The sequence below is a fragment of the Triticum dicoccoides genome, chromosome 7A, assembly GCF_002162155.2.
Source record: "Triticum dicoccoides isolate Atlit2015 ecotype Zavitan chromosome 7A, WEW_v2.0, whole genome shotgun sequence".
Taxonomy (NCBI): Eukaryota; Viridiplantae; Streptophyta; class Magnoliopsida; order Poales; family Poaceae; genus Triticum; species Triticum dicoccoides.
Window position 1 is genome coordinate 366,638,209 of NC_041392.1, and position 12,574 is coordinate 366,650,782.

A 12,574-nucleotide genomic window follows, 5' to 3' on the forward strand; every position below is an offset into this window, starting at 1 on the left:
GGGGCCAGTGCTCCTCTGAGTGTTGGTCCAAATAGAGCCACTTGTAGCGCCACCTCGGGGCAACTTGAGGGTTGGTTTTTAGTTGTACTTAGTGTTCATCTGAGTGTGCCCTGAGAAAGAGATATGTGCAGCTCCTATCGGGATTTGTCGGCACATTCGGGCGGTGTTGCTGGATTTGTTTTAACCTGTCGAAGTGTCTTGAGTAACCAAGATACCGAGTCTGATCGGAACGTCTTGGGAGGAGGTCTATTCCTTCGTTGACCGTGAGAGCTTGTCATGGGCTAAGTTGGGACTCCCCTGCAGGGATTGAACTTTCGAAAGCCGTGCCCGCGGTTATGGGCGGATGGGAATTTGTTAATGTCCGGTTGTAGATAACTTGAACCTTAACTTAATTAAAATGAATCAACTGAGTGTGTTACCATAATGGCCTCTTCCCGGCGGAGTCCGGGAAGTGGACACGGTGTTGGAGTAATGTTTGCGCAGGTTGCTCTCTAGTTTCTCGCTCGTGCTTTGCCTCCTCTTCTCGCTCTCTTTTGCGAATAAGTTAGCCACCATACTTGCTAGTCGCTTGCTGCAGCTCCACTCATACTATACCTTGCCATACCTATAAGCTTATATAGTCTTGATCGCGAGGGTGCGAGATTGCTGAGCCCCTGTGGCTCACGGATTACTATTACACCAGATGCAGGGCCTGATGATTCTGCTCCAGGAGACGCGTATGAGCTCAAGTGGGAGTTCGACGAAGACTCTCAACGATTCTATGTTTCCTTTCCCGACGATCAGTAGTGGTGCCCAGTTGGGGGTGATTGGGACCGTGTCGCATGTTGGGTTCTCTTTTATTTTGGCGCCGTAGTCGGGCCATGAGTGTTTTGGATGATGTAATGTTATTTATGTACTTGATTGACGTGGCGAGTGTAAGCCAACTATGTTACCTCCCCTTTATTATTTATCTTACATGGGATGTTGTGAAGATTGCCTAATTTGCGACATATGCCTTCAATGCGATTATGTCTCTAAGTCATGCCTCGACACGTGGGAGCTATAGTCGCATCAAGGGTGTTACAGATGTATCCCGAAGTTCACACCCTTGCGGATGCTAATCTCCGTTTGGAGCGGTGTGGAGGCACAATGCTCCCCAAGAAGCCACTAGGGCCACCGTAATCTCCTCACGCCCTCGCACAATGCAAGATGCCGTGATTCCACTAAGGGACCCTTGAGGGCAGTCACAGAACCCGTACAAATAGCAACCCTTGGGGGCGGTCACCGAACCCATACACTTTGGCAACCCTTGGGGGCGGTCACCGGTACCCGTCAAAATTGCTTGGGGCGATCTCCACAACCTAATTGGAGACCCCGATGCTTGCCTGGAGCTTTACACCACAATGATTGGGCTCCGAACAACACCAACCGTCTAGGGCGCCAAGGCACCCAAGAGGAACAAGCTCTAGGGTGCCCAAAGACCCAAGAGCAATAAGCTTCTCAAACTTCACTTCCACGTATCACCGTGGAGAACTCAGACCGATGCACCAAATGCAATGGCAAGGGCACACGGAGTGCCCAAGTCCTTCTCTCTCAAATCCCACCGGAGCAACTAATGCTAGGGAGGAAAATGAGAGGAAGAACAAGAAGGAGAACACCAAGAACTCCAAGATCTAGATCCAAGGGGTTCCCCTCGCATAGAGGAGAAAGTGATTGGTGGAAATGTGGATCTAGATCTCCTCTCTCTTTTCCCTCAAAAACTAGCAAGAATCCATGGAGGGATTGAGAGTTAGCAAGCTCAAAGAAGGTCAACAATGGTGGCAAAAACGAGCTCAAGAGATAGGGAACCATTGGGGAAGAAGACCCCTTAAATAGGTCCCGACGAATCTGCCCGTTATGTACAGAACAACAGAGGAGCGGTACAACCTCTATGAGCACTGGTACAACCGGTAACAGGCAATAAGCGGTACAACCGACCCACAACCGCCCAACAACCGCACCACAAAAGAGATCAGTCCGGTGGTAGAGCGGTACATGACCGGTACAACCTCCGGATCAATTCTGGAACGGTACAACCGCTCCAAACACCGGTTGTACCGGTCAAGCGGTACAACCTCTCCATGGCGCGGTACAACCTCTTTGTGTAAAACAGGCAATATCAAAACAGCCACAACTTTCGCATACGAGCTCCGAATTCAACGAAACCAATTTTGTTGGAAAGCTAACAACAAGGGCTAACACAATCTTGAGAGAAATATCAATAAGAAGCAAATGAGAAAAGGACCATAATAAAATGGTGAGAACCCTTCCTCGGAAAAGACCGGTAAAACCTCCAACACCGAAAACATCATAGAAGATGCATGCGAACTCCGTTTTCGATGAACTCAAGCTTGTCATCGAGATGACCATAAGCTCTAAGACTCACAAATGGAACCAAACAAGAACCAAGAAAGATGATGCAAGGATGCAATGGTTTGAGCTCTTGACTAATGATACGATCAAGCTACTCCCTAGAGAGCCCCCCTTGATAGTACGACAATCGATCCTACAACCCGGTCTCCCAACTACCACTATGAGACCGGTAAAATAGAAAACCTATAAAGGGAAAACATTTGCCTTGCACATAGTCCATGAGCTAGATGATGACGATCTTGACTTCCTCAAGTTGGACCACCTTTCTTGATTGTGTTGGCTCGATGAAGACTAGTTGATTGCTTCCCCATACTCCACTATGGGTGAGCCACTCTTTGGCACATCTTCACAATTCCATTGACACCACAATGGACAACAAGCTTCAAGCTTGATTGCTCCCCCATACTCCATTATGGGTGAGCCTCTCTTCGAGTTGCTCCACTTGAACTTGCATACTGCAAACTTGATGACGATCACCACATGATGTCATCCTCCATGGGTTGTATGAGATCTTCCTCTTGACGCAAGACCATCGAAACATACCTAACCCCACAAAGAACTCTCATGTAGACCATCAGCGAAATGACTTGGTGTCAATCAATGACTTCATCAAGTTGTACCCACCAAAGTTTAACCATTCCGTCAAGCCCCTCGACGCGGATGACTGGCTTCGCAGCATCACCCACAAGCTACGTTCTGCCAACGTAGCCGAAGCTGATAAGGTTACTTATGCTGCCTATCACCTCAAAGGCCCTGCTAGCCTTTGGTGGGAAAATTTTGAAGCTATGCGCCCGGTCGGCCAAATCACTACTTGGGCTGAATTCGGTGAGGCTTTCCATGAGCATCACATCCCGGAAGGTCTCATAGATCGCAAGAGGGAAGAGTTCTGCAATTTCACCCAAGGAAGACTGACTGTGGATGCATATAGTCGTGAATTTGGGAATCTGGCACGATATGCTCCTGAAGAGGTATCCACCGACGCTAAGAAGCAGGCAAGGTTCCGCAAGGGACTTGGCCCTGAGCTTCCCCGCGACCTTCGTCTGCACGAGTGCACCTCCTTTCAGAAGTTGCTCAATAAAGCCATCAGTGCTGAGATAGGCCAGTCTGACTATGACGCTTCATGCAAGCACTCTCGTGATTTTGGCTCTTCATCCGGCTCTGGATCTCAGAAGCGTCGGGTGTGGATTCCAAGCACGGCACTGCCACCTAGGTTCATTCCGAGGCCATCCTTTGAGGCGTCTCGTCCCAACCAGAAGTTTGCACCGCCCAAGCCCTATGGTGGCCCCGCTGCTAATGCTGCTCCACGCCCCAATGTTGTGACATGTTTCAATTGTGGATAGCCGGGTCACTATAGTCGAGAGTGTCCCCAGAACAACAACCCCAATCAGTTTGGAAAGTCCGTTGGTCGTGGTAAGCCAGCGGGAAAGGCATTCTACGCCAAGCCGGTCACCACTGCACGTGGTCATGTCAACTATGTCTCAGCCGAGGAGGCTCATGAGGATCCTAATGTCGTCCTTGGTACGCTCCTTGTTAATTGCCATCCGGCATCTGTTCTTTTCAATACTGGAGCATCTCATTCATTCATATCTGAGAGCTATGCTCGATTGCATAACACAACATTCTGTGACATGCCCATTTCCATGGTAATTCAAACTCCGGGATCCAAATGGCAAACTTCTAGAGTAAGCCATGGGAACGAAATTCTTGTCGATAGACTTGTCTTCCTTGCATCCTTAATAGCTCTCAAGCCCTCAGACATAAACATCATCTTGGCTATGGACTGGATGTCAGCTCATTACGCTAAGATTGATTGTGCCACTAGAACCGTTCAACTTACTCACCCATTGGGCAAGACAGTCAATGTCTTAACTCGAGTGGCCAAGCGCCAGCTTTACTCACTAAATGCCAACCCCCTTCCAGACCTTGAAGATATTCCGGTAGTCCGGGACTTCCCGGATGTCTTTCCAGAAGAACTGCCAGGTGTTCCACCTGACAGGGATGTCGAGTTTGTGATAGACCTTGTTCTAGGAACCATTCCAATTTCTAGAAGACCCTATAAGATGGCACCCTTAGAACTAGCCGAGCTTAAGAACCAACTCGATGAGTCCTTGAAAAAGGGTTTCATCCATCCTAGTTCCTCTCCTTGGGCTTGCCCCATCCTCTTCGTCAAAAAGAAGGATGGAACGGATCGGATGGTTGTAGATTACCGACCTGTCAACTTGGTCACTATCAAGAACAAGTATCTACTTCCCAGGATCAACGATCTGTATGACCAGCTCGCTGGATCCTCATTCTTTTCCAAGATGAATTTGAGGTTGGGCTACCATCAAATCAAAATCAGAAACGGGGACATTCCCAAAACGGCCTTTGTTACTCGTTATGGCCAATACGAGTACACCGTTATGGCCTTCGGTCTAACCAATACCCCAGCCACCTTCTCTCGGTTAATGAACTCGGTCTTCATGGAGTATTTGGATAAATTCGTCGTAGTATACCTCGATGACATACTCATCTACTCCAAGAATGAAGAGGAACATGCCGCACATCTAAGGCTGGTATTGACGAAACTTCGAGAGCATCGCCTTTATGCCAATTTCTCCAAGTGTGAATTTTGGTTGCCAGAAATGACCTATCTAGGCCATGTAATCTCTGGTGAGGGTATTGCTGTCAATCCCGAGCGAGTTCAAGCCGTCCTTGATTGGACTCCACCTGAGATGGTCAAGCAAGTTCGGAGCTTCCTTGGCTTAGCGAGTGAAAGATCGTGGATGTCGCCTAGAGGGGGGTGAATAGGCGTTTTAAAATAATTACGGTTTAGGCTTGAACAAATGCGAAATAAACCTAGCGGTTAATTTGTCAAGCACAAAACCTAAAACAACTAGGCTCACCTATGTGCACCAACAACTTATGCTAAGCAAGATAAGCAATTATGTGATAGCAAGATATATGACAAAGAACAATATGGCTATCACAAAGTAAAGTGCATAAGTAAAGGGCTCGGGTAAGAGATAATTGAGGCACGCGGAGACGACGATGTATCCCGAAGTTCACACCCTTGTGGATGCTAATCTCCGTTTGGAGCGGTGTGGAGGCACAATGCTCCCCAAGAAGCCACTAGGGCCACCGTAATCTCCTCACGCCCTCGCACAATGCAAGATGCCGTGATTCCACTAAGGAACCCTTGAGGGCGGTCACAGAACCCGTACAAATAGCAACCCTTGGGGGCTGTCACCGAACCCGTACACTTTGGCAACCCTTGGGGGCGGTCACCGGTACCCGTCAAAATTGCTCGGGGCGATCTCCACAACCTAATTGGAGACCCCGACGCTTGCCCGGAGCTTTACACCACAATGATTGGGCTCCGAACAACACCAACCGTCTAGGGCGCCAAGGCACCCAAGAGGAACAAGCTCTAGGATGCCCAAACACCCAAGAGTAATAAGCTTCTCAAACTTCACTTCCACGTATCACCGTGGAGAACTCAAACCAATGCACCAAATGCAATGGCAAGCGCACACGGAGTGCCCAAGTCCTTCTCTCTCAAATCCCACCGGAGCAACTAATGCTAGGGAGGAAAATGAGAGGAAGAACAAGAAGGAGAACACCAAGAACTCCAAGATCTAGATCCAAGGGGTTCCCCTCGCATGGAGGAGAAAGTGATTGGTGGAAATGTGGATCTAGATCTCCTCTCTCTTTTCCCTCAAAAACTAGCAACAATCCATGGAGGGATTGAGAGTTAGCAAGCTCAAAAAAGGACAACAATGGGGGCAAAAACAAGCTCAAGAGATGGGGAACCATTGGGGAAGAAGACCGGCCCACAACCACTCAACAACCGCACCACAACAGAGATCAGTCCGGTGGTAGAGCGGTACATGACCGGTACAACCTCCGGATCAATTCTGGAGCGGTACAACCGTTACAAACACCGGTTGTACCGGTCAAGCGGTACAACCTCTCCATGGGGCGGTACAACCTCTCTGTGTAAAACAGGCAATATCAAAACAGCCACAACTTTCGCATACGAGCTCCGAATTCAACGAAACCAAGTTTGTTGGAAAGCTAACAACAAGGGCTAACACAATCTTGAGAGGAATATCAATAAGAAGCAAATGAGAAAAGGACCATAGTAAAATGGTGAGAACCCTTCCTCAGAAAAGATCGGTAAAACCTCCAACACCGAAAACATCATAGAAGATGCATGCGAACTCCGTTTTCGATGAACTCAAGCTTGTCATCAAGATGACCATAAGCTCTAAGACTCACAAATGGAACCAAACAATAACCAAGAAAGATGATGCAAGGATGCAATGGTTTGAGCTCTTGACTAATGATACGATCAAGCTACTCCCTAGAGAGCCCCCCTTGATAGTACGGCAATCGATCCTACAACCCGGTCTCCCAACTACCACTATGAGACCGGTAAAATAGAAAACCTATCAAGGGCAAACCTTTGCCTTGCACATAGTCCACTTGAGCTAGATGATGACGATCTTGACTTCCTCAAGCTGGACCACCTTTCTTGATTGTGTTGGCTCGATGAAGACTAGTTGATTGCTTCCCCATACTCCACTATGGGTGAGCCACTCTTTGGCACATCTTCACAATTCCATTGACACCACAATGGACAACAAGCTTCAAGCTTGATTGCTTCCCCATACTCCATTATGGGTGAGCCTCTCTTCGAGTTGCTCCACTTGAACTTGCACACTGCAAACTTGATGACGATCACCACTTGATGTCATCCTCCATGGGTTGTATGTGATCTTCCTCTTGACGCAAGACCATGGAAACATACCTAACCCCACAAAGAACTCTCACGTAGACCATGGGTTAGTACACAAAGCGTAATGGACAATGCTTACCATACTATGGGATCACTTGATCCCTCTCGGTACTTCTTCTACGCTTTGTGAGTTGATCAACTTGATTCAGTCTTGACTTAGTCTTGATCAACATTGAATCTTTCCAACTCTCTTCATTTGGATGATGTCTTGAAGGTAAACATGAATGATCACACAATCTTCTTCTTCAAGACATGCATGTAATAAGCTCAACTCACACATGACCAATCTTTGGATAATTCCTTGAAAAGCACTTTGGCCATCTCAACTCACACATGACCAATCTTTGGATAATTCCTTGAAAAGCACTTTGGTCATCTCATAAACTCCTTGAAACCAACACATGGACTTCAAGACAATCCTCTGGACAAATCCTTCGAATATAACTCAAGGCAACCGTTAGTCCATAGAGATTGTCATCAATTACCAAAACCACACATGGGGGCACCGCATGTCCTTTCAGCGAGCTATTGCCGCCGCTTCGTCGAGAATTTCTCCAAGGTTGCTAAACCTCTAACTGAACTCCTCAAGAAAGATAAAAAGTTTGAGTGAACCCCATAGTGCGAGTTCAGCTTTCAGGAACTAAAAAGACGCCTGACATCTGCTCCTGTACTGGTACCACCAGATTTCTCCAAGGACTTTATTATCTATTGCGACGCCTCGCGACAAGGACTAGGTTGCATACTCATGCAAGGTCGTCAGGTAATTGCCTATTGAGGGAGTCCTGGATTAGGGGGTGTTCGGGTAGCCGGACTATACCTTCAGCCGGACTCCAGGACTATGAAGATACAAGATTAAAGACTTCATCCCATGTCCGGATGGGACTTTCCTTGGCGTGGAAGGCAAGCTTGGCGATGCGGATATTCAAGATCTCCTATCATTGTAACCGACTCTATGTAACCCTAACCCTATCCGGTGTCTATATAAACCGGAGGGTTGTAGTCCGTAGGCAATCAACTCCATATACAACCATCATACCATAGGCTAGCTTCTAGGGTTTAGCCTCCTTGATCTCGTGGTAGATCTACTCTTGTACTACCTATATCATTAATATTAATCAAGCAGGACGTAGGGTTTTACCTCCATCAAGAGGGCCCGAACCTGGGTAAAACATCGTGTTCCCTGCCTCCTGTTACCATCCGGCCTAGACGCACAGTTCAGGACCCACTACCCGAGATCCGCCGGTTTTGACACCGACATTGGTGCTTTCATTGAGAGTTCCTCTGTGTCGTCGCCTTTAGGCCCGATGGCTCCTTTGATCATCAACAACGATACGGTCCAGGGTGAGACTTTTCTCCCTGGACAGATCTTCGTCTTCGGCGGCTTCGCTCTGCGGGCCAATTCGCTCGGCCACCTGGAGCAGATCGAAATCTATGCCCTGGCCATCAAGTCAGGTTTGTAAGCTTAAACTACACGGCTAACATCCACGGAGACTTGATCTTCGACGGGTTCGAGCCACGGCCAAGCGCGCCGCACTATCTCGAGGGGCATGACCTAGCTCTACCTCCGGACAGTGTCCTAGAGGCCGCACACGCATCGGTTCCGACCCCTAACTCGGAGCCTATTGCGCCAATCGAGGATGAGAGGTTGGACGTCACCTCGGGGCTTCGATCTCAAAGGTGATCGAGCCGAACGCTAGCCCCGCACTCTGCATGATCCGTGACTCCGAGGATCCGGACTCCTTTCCGAACTCCGAACCCCCCGCGCCCCTGTCGATTGAATCCGATTGGGCGCCAATAATAGAGTTCACCGCCGCAGACATCTTTTAGCATTCGCCTTGTGGCGATATCCTGAACTCTCTCAATTCTCTCTCCTTATCAGGAGAGCCCTGGCTGAACTACGGTCAGCGGGGATGGGATATGGACGATGAAGAAATTCAAAGCCCACCCACCACCCACTTGGTAGCCACTGTCGACAATTTAAACGACGTGCTCAACTTCGACTCCGGAGACATCGACAACATGGATGACGATGCAGGAGATACCGACGAACCAACGCCAATAGGGCATTGGACAGCCACCTCATCTCACGATGTGTACATGGTGGATACCCCTAAAGGAAGCGACAACGAGGAAAAAGGGGATGGGACGGGAGATCGACCCCCCGAAAAGCAATCAAAGCGTCGGCGTAAACGCCGACCCAAGCCCCGCCTCAACAAAAACCCAGCCATAGAGCAGGACGAGCCGGTAGACAACGAGCAGGCCTTAGAGCAACCGTCCGAACAGGGCAACACGGATAGAGAAACCGAACATCCCTCCTCCGGCTAAAACGGCATTCCGGACGACCTCACGCCGAATAAACCTATGGAGTAGAAGAATCTCCACGAGAGGCTCGTTGCAACTGCATGCAGCCTAAAAAAGCAGAAGCGAAAACTAAAAACAGCGGAAGATGCACTCCGGATTAGATGGAGCAAAGTAATCAATACCACAGATAAGTACGGCGATAGTCGCCGCACTAAAAGCTATCCGAAAAGAAAGCTACTGTCTGAATTCGACGAAGAGGCCCTAGAGCCCTCGCATTCAAAAAATGAAAAAGCCACACGGTCGGATAGACGACCCCATAAAGCGGCAAGTGGCGCCGCACCTAAATCGGCATGCGACCCACTTAAGGACTCGCATCATGGCCCAGTCAGGTCCATTTATGGGCCAAGAAAGCAAGCTCTCGTAAGCAACGCTATGAAGCCATCATCAGAATCCGGCACACCCAAATACAGGGGCGCCGCACACCCCCTATGTTTCACCGATGAGGTCCTGGACTATGAATTCCCAGACTGATTCAAACCCGTAAACATAGAGGCATATGATGGAACAACAGACCCTGGAGTTTGGATCGAGGATTATATCCTCCACATACACATGGCTAGAGGAGATGATCTCCACGCCATAAAATATGTACCCCTTAAGCTTAAAGGGCCAGACCGGCATTGGCTTAAAAGCCTTCCCGAAAACACAATTGGAAGCTGGGAAGAGCTCGAGGATGCTTTCCGAGCAAACTTTCAAGGGACCTATGTCCGCCCTCCGGATGCAGACGATCTTAGTCACATAACTCAACAACCCGGAGAATCAGCTCGGCAGTTCTGGAATAGATTCCTCACTAAAAAGAATCAGATAGTCGATTGTCCGGACGCCGAAGCCTTAGCAGCTTTCAGGCATAACGTCCGAGATGAATGGCTCGCCAGACACCTCGGCCAAGAAAAGCCAAGAACAATGGCCGCACTAACAAGCCTCATGACCCGCTTTTGTGCAGGGGAGGACAGCTGGTTGGCAAGGTGCAGCCCCAGCAACCCAAGTACATCCGAAACTAGGGATGGAAACGGAAAACCGCGACGCAACAAGGACCATCGCTGGACTAAGGACAAAAGTCCGAAGAGCACGGCAGTCAATGCCGGATTCAAAGGCTCACGACAAAATCAGGAAAAACCGCCCCCCCAGGATAACAGGGACGATCCATCCAACCTAAATAAAGTCCTGGACAGGATATGTCAGATACACAGTTCTCCCGGGAAGCCTGCTAACCATACCCACAGAGACTGTTGGGTTTTCAAACAATCTGGCAGACTCAATGCCGAACACAAGGGGCTCGACACACCAAGCGAAGATGAGGACGAACCCCAAAAGCAGAGCACCAGGAAACAAAAGAACTTCCCACAAGAAGTAAAAACAGTGAACTCACTTCACATAACAAAATGTGCGGCGCCCGTAAAGGTACGCACCACACGGCCCATCCCCAAAGGGTCCTACCACTGGTTGTCAAAACCGATCATCTTCGATCAGCTAGATTATTCTAGGAACATCAAGAATATAGGCTGGACTGCCTTGATACTCGATCCAATAATTGGCGGACTCCAGTTTTCAAATGTCCTTATGGACGGCGGCAGTGGACTAAACCTGATATATCAGGATACAATCCAGCACATGGGGATAAACCCAACAAGAATCCACCGCAGCAAAACCTCCTTTCAAGGGGTAATACCCGGTCCGGAAACCCATTGTATGGGTTTTCTCCGGCTCGAAGTCATATTCGGCTCTGCCGATAACCTCCGCCGTGAAAAGTTGACCTTCCATATCGTCTCGTTCTCAAGTCGCTATCAAGCACTACTGGGACGCGAAGCTTTCGCTCGCTTTAACGCAACACCGCATTATGCATCTCTTAAGCTTAAGATGCCCAGTCCACGAGGCATCATCTCTTTGAAGGGGAAGCACTAAAGTGCGCCTCCCCAAGTGGAGGACTGTGCGGCCGCTTTGACAGCCCCACAGCAAAATGGCCTCACCGGCCAAAAAAAACTTCGAAATAGGTCATTCAAGACCATGAACGCGGATAGACAAGTTCGGTGCAAAATCATCATTGATGCAGGCCTAGAAGCCATATACCCCCGCACTAGGGGCTCCATGCATATACAATAAGAGACAATAAAGCTCAATCTTATATATCTTACTTTATACTTTGCTTATTTTAAACTTTTTCGGCACGACCCGTTTTCAACTCAGTTCCTCTCTTTTACAGATGAACGTCGTGCGGCGCTCGTCCAGGATACGGCACAACGGAGACACAGGCGCAGACGTGCAGTAGGGACCCGTCCTAAAGGATTCTTTTCAGATTAAGACCCTGCGTAAACCTTTTTTACTGTCTCTTGTTGCTACACATCCCCTGGTTTTTTTCTTTCTGATATAACCAAGGGGGAGGCTGGCGTCTTGGCATGTGGCCACGTCAGAATTTTTGCACGTACCTAGACACTAGGGGATTTTTTGATAAAGAGTGTTGTTTCACCCGCACTCATAAAGACCGAACACCTTAGGGAGTGTTCGGCGTCGCGAGTTTTGGCATTATATGCATCAGCTCCAAATCATGTCTTTGGTCAAATGTTGGGTTGCCCGGCTCCTGAGTTCAGCTACCTTACGTTCCGCTCTATCGGCTAAGGTAGCACCAGGAGAACTACTGCGATTGTGCCCCAGTTCGGCCGGGCGAGCACCTCAGGAGAGAAAGCCGAAAACTGACTGTCATGATGTAGCCTGAGACTGGTCAGCCACTCGATGACCTACCGGAATCTATCGGATTCCTCCGCTTTAACGAAGGGCCGCTTCCCGGTCAGGCACATACGCGCCCCGAACTCGGACGAGCGCAGTTGCCACCAAGGGGCTACCTAAATAGTCTCACTGTCAAACTCCTATGGCTAAGTGAAAGTGTTAAAGCATTATAGTCCGGTTGCCTGGCCCGCTGCGCTATCACCTCCTTTGTAGGACCAAGACGTTGGGTTAAGTGTGAAAATGCGTCTTCTGCGAGCACCCCTGCACTATGTGCGTGGGGGCTGAAGCCAACGACTGCCATCTTTCAGATTCTATATATAT